The sequence below is a fragment of the Castor canadensis genome, chromosome 7, assembly GCF_047511655.1.
Source record: "Castor canadensis chromosome 7, mCasCan1.hap1v2, whole genome shotgun sequence".
In the NCBI taxonomy this organism is placed as follows: Eukaryota; Metazoa; Chordata; class Mammalia; order Rodentia; family Castoridae; genus Castor; species Castor canadensis.
Genome location: NC_133392.1, coordinates 88,782,189 through 88,799,627, shown reverse-complemented (window position 1 = coordinate 88,799,627; position 17,439 = coordinate 88,782,189). Strand labels below are relative to the sequence as shown.

At 34.3% G+C, this 17,439-nt stretch overlaps 1 protein-coding gene across 5 annotated transcripts in view; it reads left to right on the top strand.

The window, feature by feature from the left end:
* LOC109682068 (heparan sulfate 2-O-sulfotransferase 1) overlaps positions 1–17,439 on the top strand; it is a 169,333-nt gene that overhangs the window by 84,555 nt on the left and 67,339 nt on the right. The window lies entirely within an intron of this gene.

Genomic DNA, 17,439 nt, shown 5'->3' with positions numbered 1-17,439 from the left:
TAATAGTTGGATGGGGGATACATTGTGATACTTACTTATGTGCTTACAATATATCTGAATTAAATTCACCCCCTCTGTCGTTCTTCCTCCTCTCCCATTCCTAGAACAATTTCAATGGGTTTCATTATTCTGTCTTCACATATGAATATAGAATACATCCACCATGTTTACCCTCATTCTCTTTTTACTTATGCCCTCCCTAAAGTTAAATTTTAAGCCTAATCTAATCTGGCTTTTCACAGGATGGTAGTTGGCACATTTAAGATAGTTATAATGTTTCTACAGTAAGCTTTTTTTTCTTTATACCAATATTTATTAAAGTTGTTATCTTTTGCTATAAACCTCAAATTCAGAAGGCTTTTCTAATCATAGTATGAATTCCCTTTTGCCCACATAGAGATAGAATGTTCTTCTGTATTTGTTGGTTTTGTCGTTTTACTTGAACTTTTCATGTTTTATATCTTAATAGCTTGAAAACTTCTTTAGGGTGCCTGATCCTGTAATTTTCCTAAATGTTAAATAAGTCAATCCTGGTATCTTTTTTAAAATTATAATTGTTCATTCTTACTAATTTTACAAATTGATGGGTTTGGTTGGTATTTCCATATGCCTATACCATGCTTTGATCTTATATCCCCTTCCTACTACCTTTTCTTGTCCTCCCCACTCTCTGCACTCCCTTTGGACCTATTGCCTTCCCTAGTAGTCCATATTCTATTTTCAGGTTACCTTTTTTTAAGTTTCCACACATGAGAGAAAACATACAATACCTTTTTGTCTCTAATTTTGCTCCACATGAAAATCCTCAGTTTCATTTCTTTTTCTGCAGGTTACATGATTTCATTCTTTAATGGCTAAGTAAAACTCCATTATGTATATATACCAAACTTTTTTTAAAATCTATTTGTCGATCAGCATCTAGGCTGATTTAATATCTTGGATATTGCAAGTATTACCATAGTAAACAAGAGTATGTAGGCCTGATACCTTTTTAAGCAAAGAAAATACTTCAGTCTTTTTTGTGTATTTCAGAATTGATTCTTAAAATCATTTAATGTATGGTAAATATTAAGATACATCCCTTGAAAAAATTAACAGTAAAAGGTATTAGATTTAAGGATTAAATAGATGTCAGTGATAAATACCTTTGGCAAAACAGTAAGACTGCAAATAAGAACACTGTAGCAGTGGTAGGGTAAATAATTAAAGACTGAAATGTATGTTTTGCTAGCTTCCATTAGTAATGTGGAGGAAACTAGGCAGAAGGAAGAATTTTGGGAAGATAACACAGTAACTATAAAGAAAGAATTTTAAAAATACAGTAGCAGTTAATTGGACAGAAGTGTTAATTATAAGGTTCTGTACATTTGCCTCTAATGTTTTTCCACCCCACTTAGTCATAGATTGTACATGACTGAGATAAATATTTTAATGCTCTTCCATTATAAGTGATTACTTATTGGGTGCATTAATATTCAGATGGTTTCTGTGGCATGTTTAAGAAATTCTCTTTTACTAGTAAACTGACGTGCTATTGAAAAGTAGTGAAAGACCTCATGTGCCAATTCCTGTTTTCCTGTAACCAATATCAATTTGGAAGGATTCTTCTCTGATGAAATAACTTTTTACTGGGATTTTTAGAATGAGTACAACTATTGCAGAAAAGAATGAATTTCTATTAGCAATTTTGTGAGCAATACAGACTATAATACCTTTGCCTCTACATCTTCCATGTAAAGAAAATGTTTTATTACATACTTAATTGAGTGAAGAGAAGAACATATTTTTAAAACCTTACTACTTTTGCATAAAAAGTAGGATTTTCATAATATATTAAATGTTAAGCAGAACAGGAGATATTCTTGTTAAATCCTGTCAGGAAGACAAAATTACATATAAACTTTTTAAATTAAACTTTTGAAATACAAGTGGCAAGATATATAATAATATATATTCCTGTGAGATTTAGGGACATGCTTACTCTTTTTTTTTTTTTTTGTAATGTTTTCTGTTATCTTAAAATGCACCACTAATGCCTAGGGAAAGTAGTGAATTGTTGAAAAATTTCAGCATTGACATGACCCACTCAGCTTATTTTTTGTTCCCAAGATATTTAGAAGATAATTTAGTAATACTATGAGCCAGCCACAGGAGTTGCTGAGTAGTTTACTCTTGCATCACAGCCCAGATATGCAGGGAATCCTTAAATAAAAGAAAAGGCATCAAAGTAAATAATGCACACAAGAGTATTTAGTCCTCTATAGGACCTGGTTTGCATATATAGGTAATGCCTGCCAACTGATGGATGAGGCCTATTACCATGAAGCTGTATTTATTAAAAGAAGCACTTCAGTAGTTCTATGCACAAATGATTAATAGCCAAATGATTATAGATTTTAGTTAATTAGAAATGGTCAAGTTAAAATGAAAATTCTGAAGGAAATAAATGAAATCATTTCTTTACATTGACTCATTTTTCATGAAATTATTAAGGCTTAAGATTGCTATGAGCATTCTAACTAGAATTTGAATCATTTTAGTTGATTCTCCTCCATATTAACATATTAGATCTTCCAGTAGTTACTAATGTAAGATACTGGCTTAATCCTTCCATTAGCAATAATTTTTGTTAACTAGCAGCTTCTGAGTTAAGAACAAGTCCTTACTGACACTCTGTTACATAATTTCTTCTGGTCCTTTCATTATATGGTTGTTAGTACTTCTTTTTATTTTTTAACTACACTGGGTTGAATGAAGTAGTAGTCTTAACAAAAGGGAAGGCATTTTACATGGGTACTTTTAAACTTTATTAGTGGACTGCTTATAGTGGAGTAGGAGGATTTCATTTTCAACAATAATGTAGGGAAATGTTAGTAAACATACCTAAATAGACTTACAAACTTAATCCCTTTCCTTCAGCTTTTTTTTTTTAATTGGTGAGACTAGAGTTTGAATTCAGGGCTTTGTGCTTACAAAGCAGGAACTTTACTGCTTGAGCCACACCTCCAGTCCATTTTATCATGGTTATTTTGGAGATGGGGTTTTGTGAACTATTTGCCCAAGCTGGCCTCAAACCCTGATACTCCTGACCTCAGCCTCCCCAGTACCTAGGATTACAGGCATGAGCCACTGGTACTGGCTCTTTCAGCCTTAAAAATCACACTGGAAGCCATTTAGAAACTCAGATTCATCAAAGTTTCTTTCTGCACAGGGGCATGGCTCAAGTGGTAGAGCACCTGCCTAGCAAGCTCCAGGCATTTAATTCAAACCCCAGTATTGACCTCCCCGCCACCTCCACCCAAAAAAAAATGGAATCCTTGAGTTGCAGGTGTGGCTCAGTGTGGGTGGAGCACTAGCCTAGCATGCACCAGGCCCTGGTTCAATCCCCAGTAAACATTAAAAAAAAAAAAGAAAAAGTATACATGCTCCTAATCAGATTAAGTGTTTTTCTTGATTCCTGGCTCTTGGCTCCCAGGCTCATGGTCCTTATTTGATCCTACCTCAGTGACATTTTTACGTTCTTCAGTACAAGCAGTCAAATGATAAAAGAAGCATAACCTTTCTACAGGAACAGGCCCATTAAGGGAGGAGCAGCAAATGGTAAGACTGTGTAATAATTATGCTGGGGTAAACATTTCTGTCTCCCACCCCTCACCCTTCCCTGTTTATGGCGGAAAAGTACGGACTTTTCGGGGTTTTTTTTTTGTTAGTTTTACATGATTCTTGATTTTCTTATTAATTTCTATTTATGTATTATACAACAGGAACTAGGAAGTAACATTAAAATCAATGACACTGGTAATACAGAGCAGTTAGCCTACCGAACATTTCATATCTGTACTGCTGACTTTTTCTAGTTGCTACAAAAAACAGTTGACAGTAATGTAGAAAATTTTATCTTCTTTTTGTATAGAGTAACCTAGTGATTACAGAATCAATATAGAAATTTAGATTAAAAAATTTGAGTACAATTAGAGTACACATTTAAAATTTTTTTTGGTGCTGCGCATATTACGCATTTTTTATTAAGTATGTTTATAAGTGGACTAAAACTAGATGTTCTGCTTTTGTATTCATGTGGCTATAAATTTGAAATATTTTGAAGTAACAAAGCTTTTGAAGTAAGATTTCTTATTTAAAAGGCAGTAAAAGCACATAAAAGTAGACTTCCATGCTTTTACTCTGATAAATGCACAATATACATCTTTTATTGTTACTTCTTTTTGAATTACCCTCTAAAAACTAACCCTCATTCCATTTCCAGTACTTAATTATTACTGTAGAAATGTTACTGTGACAATTTGAACTGACTTTAGTGTGTTGCTCGTGCATCTTAATGAAATATTCGATCAAAATGGTTTGTTTGCATGATGCCAATTAAGCATTTATAAAAGGGCAGTACTTTAACTTCACTGATTAAGTGCTTAAAATACAAACCACTGTGCCTTGGAAATTGTCAAGGACAATACAAGTTCTGCTTAAAAAGCATACAAAACAGTACATCTTAAGATGGGTCCTACTTGACTCATAGTTTGTGGTGTCTTAATTTTTTTAGCACTAGAGTGGTTCTTTGTATTCTTTGTTGAATTTTTTCCCATTATCTAGTTTGGATAGCATGAATTTATTTTTAATTTGAAGAATTATTTTTGAATTTTGCTTGGTTTGCATTTAGTTAGTTTAAAATCAACTAATATGTTTTAGAAGGTAGAATATCTCAAAAGTGCTCTGTGAAGTATAACCATTCATTAAGCAAAGCTTGATTGCTTACAGTGTTTTAGGTCATGTGTTGTAGCTACCTATGAAAAATTCAGTCTCCTGAGAAAGTCAAATAGTAAATACAGAATGTAAGAGCTACAATGGAGGTTTATAGTGATTTTTTATACTATAAAGCCAGGTTCCAAACATTATTATGGCTTCATATCTCTGTGTGAGTGCTCAGAACTACCTCCTTTAGACCTTGCCAGCAGTAGGTGTGACATTTCTTTCCCTACTGTGAAATGGAAAGTGCCTCTTATATCTCCAAAGATTGATATTATCACACTCAGGTCATCCCAACAAAGTCATTCCAATTAAGCCTGTAGGTTACCCCTCCACATACAGTGACAAGCGGCTTGATATTTATGTGGTTCAGATTTTCCTGGCTCCTGTCCCGCCATAGAACCAGAGGTGATGCTGAATGTTTCTTGAGTTTCCTCCAATTAGAGAACGAAATGGTCCTAAGATATTGGGTACATACAGAAAACAAAGTTGGAGGTGAAGCATCAGAATAAATCACATTTTAAATAAATAGCTTTTTTCCCCTTGATTTTGGCAAGGGAACTGTACTGGAGTTTGAAATCACAGCTTTGAGCTTGCTAAGCAGGCATTCTACTACTTGAGCCACACCCACAGTCCTTTTGCTTTAGTTATTTTTCATATAGGGTCTCATGTTTTTGCTTGAGGCTGGCCTCAAACCATGATCCTCCTACCTATGTCTCCTGCATAGCTGGGATTACAGCTGTGCTCTACCATGCCTGGCTTATTAGTTGAGGTGGGGTCTTGCTAACTTCTTGCCTGGGCTGGCATTGAATAGTGATCCTTCCACTCCACCTCCCAAGTAAACTAGGATTATAGTACCATCACACCCAAAGCAAAACCTGATGTTTTTATTTAATAACTTGTCAGTATACTTAAAGTGTTAAAATTGTAATAATACATACTAGGTTTAGTTACAGGATAATTGAAAAAGAATTGTTGGTTTATTTGATGTGGTCTTCTCTCTAAAATTAAATTACTAAATTCCAAATCCCATTTTACATCACTGCAGAATAGTATCCAGTTAATCCAAAATATTGGTGGAAATTAAATATCTTTCAAGTAATTGTATTTTAATATTTTTTAAGTTTTTAATAACTTAATAGGTGAAGATTTTGAAGCAATTTGTGGGGAAAAGGCAGTCTAGACTCCAAAATTACACTAAGATAATGGTGAAGGGAAAAAAGTGGGTGTTCATGTAAATCATAAAACTCACATTGTTTATTGTAAATAGCTTTAAGACAAAAAAGTGTCTAGAAATTCTTTAAATAGCTTTTGCATTATTGTAAGTATTAACGTACTGCATTGAGAATGCTAGATTTTCTGTTTAGAATTAAAAACATATTAATATATTTGCTGCCTAATGAATGCAGCCTAATGAATGGACTTTGGGTTCTAGGATAGAAGGTTACGAAATGACAGGAGATGGTTAGTCTATGGAATGACAGAATGATAGGACTTAGTACTAGTGTGTCTAATGTTTTGGTTACTTTTTGTGAGGAGATTTGGTACAGGATATATAGTCATATGCTATATTAATGTGAAATACTAGATAAATAAAATGCTAATTCAATTAGAACATAGCATACTAAAGACTGGTAAGTTTTACTTTACTAGTCAATCAGTAGGAATATAGTTATTTTAACATTTGATGTGTGGCACTAATGATGTCTGGATGTCCAAGGTTATCTGGGTCAAAATAGTGGAACTCAACAGATTACATTAGAAATTAGCAATGTATGAATATTATATTATAAGCTATCAAGTTTATAAATGACATCTAGCTTCATAGTTTACAATGCACTTTGTTTTTTTTTTTTTTGCATTGTCTTATTTGAGACAATGTTGAACTTTGGGAAGGGTTTGAGAGCTTGTGTAGAGCCCCTAGTTACTTCTTTTTCTGTCTTAATGAGAGAGCCCATGACAGGAGTTCAAGCTGGATGATAGGTTATTCTATTTTTGGTAAATCAAATTTCCTAGTCATTCTTGACTTACGTAGTGAAATAATCTTTGCTTCTAAGAATTCCACAGAAAGCTGGCTCTCTTCTCTCAAAATATGATCCAGGATCTAGGATATCAATTCTCATCTCCAGTGTCCTTCCCACTGTCCCTCACCTGTGGTGAAAATGAGCCTCAAGCTCCTCTCGAGTATACAACCCTCACTAATACAACAGACTTTTTTTGTTCTCTGCTCAAATTGTACGTATGCTTCCTTGAACTTAGGTATCCTATTCTTTTTTCTTTTTTTTGCACTGGAGTTTGAGCTCTGGACTTTGTGTTTGAAAGGCAGATGCTCTAGAAACTTCCCCTTAATAACAACTTGACAGAGTTTTTATGCCAGTTAGTATCACTTCTTTGGAAGTTGTGTTTGCTTAAATTTTTTCCCTTTATAATATTACACATTTCAGTTTAGCAATCTGAACCTCTGAATAGTGCCAAGACCTAAAACAGTTTGCCCTTTCCCAAGCATAATCTGTAGATAATCCCTAAACACAGTATCAACATTGTATTCTTTTTTAAAAAGTGATTAAAACGCAGTTAACAGGGGATCTTCCCTTCATAACATGAGATCTACTCTGTTGACAAAACTTAACGCACAGTATTGTTTACTGTAAGGATAATGTGGTGTATCGATCCTTCGAACTTTTTCATCTTTCATGGCTAAACCTGTCCATTGAATATACTAACTCCCATTTCCTCCTTCTCCTAGCTTCTAAAGCCACCATTCTACTCTCTCCTTCTAAGAGCTTGACTATTTTAGGTTCCCCATCTAATTGGTACCATGTTGTATTTGTCCTTCTGTATCTAGATTATTCCACTTGATGTAATGTCCTCTAGGCTGATCCATGTTGTCTCAAATGGCAGAATTTCTTATTTTTTAAGACTGAATACTATTCCATTGTGTTGATAACACCACCTTTTCTTTCTGTGATGACCATTCATGAGACTTCCTTGTTTTTGCTAGTGATCCTATTTTGTTAGGCTACCCAGAAATGGGATTGCTAGATCAAATGGAATTTATATGTGCAATTTTTTAAAAAAAATCTCTGTACCAGTTTCCATAATGGCTATAAAGTGAAATTGTTCTCATTTCATTGTGCCTGTTCTTAGCTTTTTCTCACCTAGGATACTGCAGCTTTTTAACTGGATTGTGGAATGTGAATAAAGCTATTTGGGTTCATAGATGGTTGTAAAATTGTAAAAATATGGGGGAAGAAGGACTGAGACTTCCCATTCCCTCTTCTTACTGTTTCGCCATAGCATTGTACTGTTAATCCTATAAAGAAGGAACGCTAATGAAGCACTGAAGATTTGCCAGACTCTGGTCTAGAAACCATGCTCATAAAAACACCTAGAAAGAACTCCAGTGGCCTAGAAGATATACACATAAATAGCTAATCCATGTAAATTATGCTCCTTTGTCATCTAGCTGGAAACAGATTACTGTAACTTAATGTGTAGAAGAGTATCTTCAAGGAAGGTTGAGCTGGACCTTGAAGATTAATTAGGAAGGGCATTCACAAAGGATCATTATTTAGAGTAGAGGGAACCATGTAAGCCTATTTAACAGGAAATAGGAATCTACTGAGGGGAAGGAAACTGACAGATAAACCAAAAATAGTCATTTGGGCAAAATTACAAAAGGATTCATTTGCCAAACTAGGGAATTTAGGTTTTTACCTTGTGGCATCAAGAAGTTTTATGTTGTTTTTGTTTTTTCTTACATAGAATAAAAAATCAACTATATTTTTAAAGGAATAATTCTACCTGTCTTATAGAGTACAAATAAGAATAGTTACTGCTTTTGAAAGCTAGTTACAAAATTCAAATCAGGAATAAAAAAAAAAGTGTTACTATGATAGCACCTTTATAAATGGAAAGGTAGGAGTTGGCAAAGATTTCTGGAATGAAGCCAAGAATTGCTAACCAAATGAAAGTGGGAAGTAAAACAGATATAAAAGGTGCCCTTTGGGGCCAGAGGAGATTACTAGAGGCAAGGAAAATGGAGAGTAAGAAAACAGCAAAGTAAGAAGCAGAGATTTCATATCAGAGGTAGATGCATTAGAAAAAAGAAAACCTCAAATTTTTGTTGCTTGCTCTTATTTTCAAGTTTTGGGAAGCCTTCAAAATGAAAGAAAAAGAATGAAATAAACTGTAACTTATTGTGTGTCTGAACCAAACTGAATTGAATGATGTGCCAGCCTAACTGAAAAGCATTTATTTTACTGTAATGCCACCCTGTGTAGTTCTGTGTTCAGAGTTCCTCCAAGATGCCTACCTGAGTTTTACTCCCCACAACATTACGTCCAAGACAATGATATTATGAAATAAAGAATTCCCAAATTACCCAAAAAAGCTTTAAAAAGTTTATTACTTATTTATGATTCAAACTCTATTTTCCTGTGAAAGTTTCATTTAACTATCACTATCAGTTTCCCTGGAAAACTGTCATTAATAGTAATTATACAGGAAAATGGAAAGGATAGAAACCAGAAACTTTTCTTTCTCTCCTCTGCTCTTTACCAGCTGTGCCATACTGAACATGTTCCTAAACCTCTCCTCATCTATCAAATAAGGATAAAAATAATATCTATCTTGTAAGGTTGCTGTTAAGGTTTTTTAGGACAATTTTAGGCAAGGTAGGATCCTGGTAGATTAAAAAATTACTGTGTCCAAAAAAACCATTTAGGATATAGGAATAGTGACAGTACTTTAATTTAAAAATTGTTCAGATTTGTTGCAGAAAAATATTCCTATTAGTGAACACCATTCTGAACATAAAATAGATCCTGAATTTCCTTCATGTCAAATCAATAACCCATCAGTTTCATTATGGTTTTTGTTCAGTTATCATTTACTATGAACCAGAATTTTGGCCCTAGTATTTTTAATACCATTTGAAAGTTTTGAGTCTACAAACAGATTATATTTCCTTGTCATTCTTCAGTCATCAACAATAGAATTAATTATATATTTTTATTTTCTATGACAGCCACCATCAGTCTTATAACAAACTCAGCATAATTTAAATTTTAAGAGTGTATTGAGAACCTCTGTCAGGATAACAAGAATTTTTCTTGTTTTGTCCAAAATCAGATGTAATTTGTAAAAGTGACAGATTTTGGTCTAAGATATATAACTTGAGGAAGTGATGCTGTAACTTTCTTCGTTATGCCTAATTTTGGAAATACAAGTAGCACACGTAGGCCATACTAATTTTTCTATCTTTTTTAATGGCTGGAGAATGTTAACTTGAAATCTTGCTCAATTAGTTTTTAAATCTGCATAGTAACATGTAATTATCAAAGTATTCCTTCAGTGTGTGTACAGTGAATTCATTCTTTACTAATCGAGTCCTGTTACCACAGTATTGTCTTGGAGTACTTTCAGAGGTTAGAAACTGCCAATAATGCTTCTGTGGTTTCCATGGTTTTTTCTTCATTGTAGATTGGCACTAATATCCAAGTCACAGATTTCCTGTCACTATCAACACTCATTTTGCAAAAGAAAATTTTGGAGCAGCTATATAACATGCCTTTCCTTAGCAGTACCTTCATTTGGAATAAGTTTTCATGTTAGAAGGGCATTTGAAAGAAATAGGTGTCATATCTTACTAATTTAAAATTTATGGTTTAGAGTGATGCATTTTTAAAGTTCTACTATAGACTTGAAAATTAAAGCCAATGACAAGTAATTTAGCTCTTTGTCTCAATGAAAATGAAAGTTATCTTTCTAGTTATCTAACCCACCCTGGATGTACCATTAAAAACAGAATGGTATAGCATTCAGGAATCTTAGTTTATATTCAGTGACATTTGATCTTGAGATCACTACCTCTTTTATTTCCCATTAGAAACCTGTGTGGGAGAAGTAAGCTTTAGTCTGTTTTCCAAATCAGTTAACGTAAATTAATCAAGCATTACATTCTTCACCCTTCATGCTTTCTTTTTTCTTTTGTCACTCTTTTTCTTTCTTCTTCTCTTCCCTCCTCCCCTTCTTCCTTCCTTCCTTTTTCAAATAAAAATTTATAAAACAACATAATGTATTCTACTACATTGTTCATTTTAGAAAATAATTTGGTTTGTACACAATTGGTAAATAAGAGAATAAAACTTCAGTGTATTATGGAAGTGTGGTTTACAGTGGTATTTCCCAGCACCTCTCAGTTGCAGCAGATACATGAAATACACTGGATGGAGTACTGTGCCTGCATGTCAATAGTTCCATCCCACCCGTACCCAATCCTGCCTTTTATTTCTAGTTGATCACATTCTTTCTTTAAAAACTTGTGCTCCACAGTTTTTGTTTGCTTTGTCCTTTTTTTAAACCTCTTTCTTCTTCTTTCTTTCTTTTTTTTTTTTTTGGAGGTATTGGGGTTTAAACTCAGCCTGGCACTTGCTAGGCAGGCACTCTACCACTTGAGCCATGCTTCTAGTCCTGAACCACTTCTTATAGTCCCTTCTGTCATGGTGTTGTCACTTAAAAAAAAATAACAGATCCCTTCGTTTATTGTCATACAGTCATGTGAGGCTTAACCACAGGATAAATTCGGCAAAATGCAGTTAGTTGATTTCATCATTTTGTGATCATCATAGAGTACACTTACATAAACCTAGATGATATGGGTCAAATCATATGACATGGCCTCTTAAGTTTGTTTATTGGCAGTACTGGAGTTTGAACTCACAGCTTAGCACTTGCTATGCAGATGTTCTATCACTTGAGCAATGCCCCTTGCCCTTTTTTGCTTTAGTGATTTTTCACATAGGTTCTTACATTTTTGCCCAGGGCTGATCCTCCTCCTCCTTATGGCCACCTGCATGGCTGCCATCACAGGCATGCACCACATCTGCTTTGTTTGTTAAAATACAATCTCAATAACTTTTTGCCTGGACTGGCCTTGAATCATGATCCTCCCAATCCCCACCTCCTGGGTAGCTGGGATTGCAGGGATGAGCCACTGCACCCAGCCTGTGGCATGGCCTCTTGATACAGTCAAAGACATGGTAAACACAAGATGTATGAGGCTGCTGTCATTATAACAAGGAATACTATTTTACAGTAAATTTTTATAAGTTGAAGGAGTATACATTAAAGTTATAAATAGTATAGTAGATATTTGAATCAGTTAACACAGTTTGTTGTCATTACTATATACTATTGATAATTATATTTCTGTACTTTTATAATGTGTACTTATACAACTGACAGTACATTAGGTTTGTGTACATCAGTGTCATCAAAACTCAGGAGGCTACCAAGTCAGTAGGCAATAGAAATGTTTCAACTCCATTATAATTTTATGGGACACCCCCCCCCCTTGTATATGTAGTCCATCATTTACTAAAACATCATTATACAGAACATGATGATAATTACTTACTAGGAATTTAACATTTATTAGTTATTGTGCCTGTTAGTTCTCTGGTTCAAATGGCATAGACTTTGAGTGGGCTGTCCTAATACCAATTATTTAAAGTATATGACTTTGATTTATTATACTAAGGATTTTTATACCTATATTAATAAGTTATATCTGTATTTATGATTCTTTTATTGTACTATGTGTCCAGTTTTGTTTTTTAAGTTTGAATAAGGTATTACATGATTCAGAAAATAGCATTTTCCTGCCCTTTGTAATTTGACTTTTTAAAAGATAGGTGTAGCATATCTCACTTATAAAACCATCTGGATCTGATGCTTTTTAGGACAGGGTCTGAATGGAAATTTGGGAACAGTGTAAGCGAAAATTTTGGGACAGGGTATGAGTGGGAATTTTTGACTACCAGTTTCTTTAATGGTTACCATTTTTATCCAGTTTTTTCTTTATTTTGGGAATCAGTTTTTATAACATTTATCTAGGGATTTGGTCATTTCATATGGTGTGTTGTATTTCAGGTGTCTTTAAGAGTCTGGAACTTAGGGAAAAGGTGAGCATGGAGATGAAGATTTAGGCATCAACATGGGAGTAAATGAGGTTTGTAGACAAAGGCTTGGAAATTAAGAGGGAAAGGAACTAAGAACAAAATTTGTATCTGGTGTGGAAGCCCATCCCCTCCCCGGTTGTCATTTTCACAGCCTCTAGTTAAACCATTGTAATCTGTTTGTTACATTTATAAGGCAGGAGGGAATGTTCTATAATTAGCTAATCATGCTTGGTAGGCCTGGTAGTAGAAATGGAGGTGCTTACTAGGTCTCTTTATCTCAACAAGAGTAGACATGTTAACAACATTTACTTTCATATTTGTGTAGTAGCTAGATACTAATTTTTTTTTTTTGGATGTCCTTTCTCCCAGCTTAAGATTCAGAGGGAAACAAACTGCAAATCAGAGATGTTAAACTTTGAATTTTATCAGTCTATCCTCCCACAAAGATATCTTAAGTATGAATGACTATTCTTTCATTATTAAATTAGAGAAACAGAGGTCTAAGGAATAAATTTTACCTTAGGTTTTCCCATACTTGACTTACTGACTTGGATCTTTATTTTCAAGTTTTTCAAGGTAAAATATATAGCAGTTTGGGATTCTAGCTGAATTTGCCACTCATCAATTTATAGCCTGTCAACTCCTTATTCACCCATCATTGCCCACTCTAAGAAAATGGAGATGGATCCTTTAATTATTGTTCCTTTGCCAGTTGACATTCTTAAGTTTTATCAATTAAGGGCACTGGAACAGTGTCATTGAAGGAGGGGACCTTTTTTCCTGATTCTGGAGTGCTTCTTTCTAGGTTCATGCAATGCACAGTGATCAGCAGAACCCAAAGGCTTATAGCTTTCTGTAGCACCTATAGCTACAGTTTCTGGCTCCTGTAGTACCTTGCAGCCAGTAACAGCTAGCAGCTTCCAAATGGCTTTGTAGTGGAATTCTTCTGGTAAGACACTCATGTTTCTTTTTTTGGGGGGGTGGGGGGGAACTGTTCTTTAGAGTTCTCTTTGCTTCTTAGTAGTCAATCTTTTATTACTCTAATGATCTGTTAGGTTAATAATTCTTTTTTGTCACCTTTTAAGTTCCTATGTGATTTCTAATTTTTGATTGGACCTTGTAGGTTTATAAAAATGCATGGAGTCTTATGCATATAAATTACCAATTTTTCTTCTAGGGGTTTGAGGGTGTGGCTCAGTATTAAAATATGTGCCTATCACACACAAGACCTTGGGCTCAGTCTACAGCACCAAAAATAAAGATGTGTCTTTAGCTTGGTATTCTTGAACACATTAGTTGGAAATATATTTCACAGTAATGTTAATTTTGATGTATTGATTTTCACAATTTCAAGTTTAGGACTAGAATTTTGGATTTATACTTCAACAATGTGATCTTATATTATGTGATTAATAGGCTAGATATGAGTTAAGCCCTTCTTTAGGAATTTTATGAAGCATGTTACAAGTTTCATCATCCATTTCCATGACTGAAAGTTAAAGACCCTCAAGTTCAAAGGGTATTCCTAATAGCCTTGGTTATTGCCTATTAAATGTTATGTTCACTGGAATTCCTTGATCAGCTAGGAAAATTTTTTGGTGGTACTGGGGTTTGAACTTGGGACCTTATGCTTACAGGTTGATGCTCTACCACTTGAATCACCTCCCCAGCTAGCTAAAAGCATTATGTGCCATCAGAGCTGGGGGGCAGGGCTCAATGGCCGACCACTTTTGCTGTGCACGAGGCCCTGGGTTTGTCTGTGCAGTGTCAGACTGTGCCTGTTGTAGATGCTTTACATATCACCCTTTCTCCCAGCCCTGCTCCATCTCATCATGACTAATTTTGTGTCATACATTTTAATATTTTTCACTTGAAGGCCACAGTTCCTAAAATTGAAAGTATTTATACTGTATGTCACATTACCGTCACTTTAGCTTACTAGATAGTATTTTGTTTTTAGTTGGTTGCAAATGTTGATTTTTCCTCTTTCAGTTTGCAAAACTATATGACAGAAAGTCTGTAGCTAAATATCACTTTATGATTTCCATCTGTTCAAGTACAATAGTGTTTATGGCATAGTCCAGATTGCAGTGTCATAGAAATATCCTATTATAGCAGATAGAATTTGAAATGATCATTGTACATTCTAATGAGAAAACATTTTTAAACAAGTACCTCACTTAATTTCAAAGTAGGGTAACTGAATACTACAATTTGATGACAGCATCTGCTTTTCAGAGTGTATTTGTGCTGTCAGCAATAAAAACTTTGTCTGACTCCCACAGAAATCTACCAGTTTGCTTATATGTGAACCAATAATGGAAACTGGGCAGGTAGAGATGATTTGTAAAAAACAATTCAAATAGCTTAAATTCTTTTATTAGCATAGAGGCTGTCTTCTATCATTTGGTGTGGTGTGACTTTTGGGGTAGGATTACAGATGTTACATATTTTTAGATGACCTTTTTATTAGGTGATAGTATGATTTTTGCTAAGTTTTATTCTGAGAAAAGGTTCACATTCCCTAAATTTCATTTCAAATTTTTCTGCTATTAAACTTGAGGGGTAGAGAAAAGGAGGTAAAAATGATGATTCTGGAGCATGGTGAAGTGTTGAGTGTTTCTGAGGTTCTAGTTCCAACAGTATTCATTTGCCTCTATTGCACTATTACAAATGAGTCTCTCGTTCTCATGTCTGATCAGATGCTGTTACTTTTTGCTTCATACTCTAGTAGATACAGTGCTGAAGGGAAAATGGGAAATATGACACTGAGTTAACTCACAAAGTTGCACTATCTCCTGAGCTTCAAACTAATTTTAGAGAGAGTTCTTAATTTAATCGTTCTTACTGCCTCCCTCTCTTCAGTTATTATTTAGCTATTCGTTAGCTAGGGCTGCCATACGGGGTGGATTGCACACAAAATTTCACAGTTCTAGAGGCTAGAAGTCAGAGATCAGGTGTCAGCAGAGTTGATTTCTTTTGAAGCCAAGGTTGTCTTGTAGATGGTCTTTTCTGTCTTCACATGGTCTGTAATAAGTAGTTGTCTGTAGTCAGTAGATATATATTAATGATGATACCACAGGTTTCATCAACTCTGACTATATTTCAATCAGAAGTTTTGTTGTGATTTATTTTATACTACATTAGAAAGTCCTGCTTCGTATGTGATAACAGAACAATCGAAAGGTAAGAATTTTGTGCTTTGAGATAATTTATTTATACGAAGGACCAGATACACTGTTTTGGCCCAGGACTCTCAAAATTCTTTGGAGAGATTAAAAGGGAAAATTAGTAGAATAGTTGAAGTTAGTAGGCCTCTATTGACTGATTTTTTAAATTGCCTAATTTTATTAAATGGAAAAATGTGGATATATTTACTTTTTAAAGATAGTGTTTCTTTACATTAAAAATTATAATTAAGTACAAATTGGTCCTTAATAGATATCTTCCTTACCTATCATATTAAAAAGTTTTATTAATAAGATTTTTAAAGTTGTCAACACACTGTTTTCATGTTTATGAGAAAACAGACCTCATTGTTATGAACAAGTACAGTCAGTTCTGCCATAACTCACCATATGTGTTACTAAAAATCACTGTGCTAGGAAAAATAGTGGAATGAAGCACAGAACTTGTGAGAACAACAAGATTGGGCAGAGTGCTTAGAAACTTCAAGGAAAGGACACACAAAACCTGAACTTTGCTTTTCAAAGTGAGCTTTGGAATGGTTCTTCTTATTGTCGAGACAGAAGGCGGGTCATCTGAACCTGGGTGGAGACGGTAGAGGTGGATGTGTATGGCTCATAACACGGGCAGTGAGCTGGGGTAGTTGTTCAAGGTGTGTGTGACTTATCCATTCCTACCCTGTTCAGTTTAGCTGGGCACAGGTTTCTGCATTTATCTAGAGTTTTGGGGGGATAAAATTAAGCATAAACAAACACAGAATTTGTGCTATGCTGAGATTGTTTCCAGTGTATCAGCTGTGTTATATTTCAAAGTTAATGCTCTAGAAGAACTGATTAAATTGATCTTTTATGGAGAATAATTTGGGTATATATACATAGGTATGTTTGTATTCAATTTGGAATTTTCCTAAAGATAAATAACTACTTATGTAAAGTGTTATATTTCTAAGGATATTCATTGCAATAATTATTTGTTATAAAAAGATTATAAATCCTGAATGTCAATAGATCAATAGTTAAATAAGTTCATGCATTCTGAGCAGCACTATACTGCTATTAAGGACAATTACTTATACAAAATGATTGATAATGTTCAAGATACTGGTTTTTTTTATAAAGCATGGCTTGGAATAGGGTATATAATATAGCTACCACCAGCATAAAAAGTACAATTTATAATCATCCAAGAAAATTTAGAAAAAAGTTGTTTCTCTACTAAATATGTGTAGACTTTTTTCTTGTTATTCCCTGAACAATACAGTATGACTGTTTATCATTTACATTGTATTAAGTATTATAAGTAATCTAGAGATTTAAAATATATGGGAGAATATACACAGGATATGTGCAAATACTGTGCCATTTTTTATAGTTTTATATCTGTGAGGAGATAACAAACCAATCCCATGGACACTGAGGTATGACTGTGCTTGTACATATCTATGAACAGAATAAAAGGCTTAGACATTGCTAGTATCTTGACAGTGCCAGAGTCTGAGTTCCTTGAGGATAGAACTGTGCCTTACCTTTCT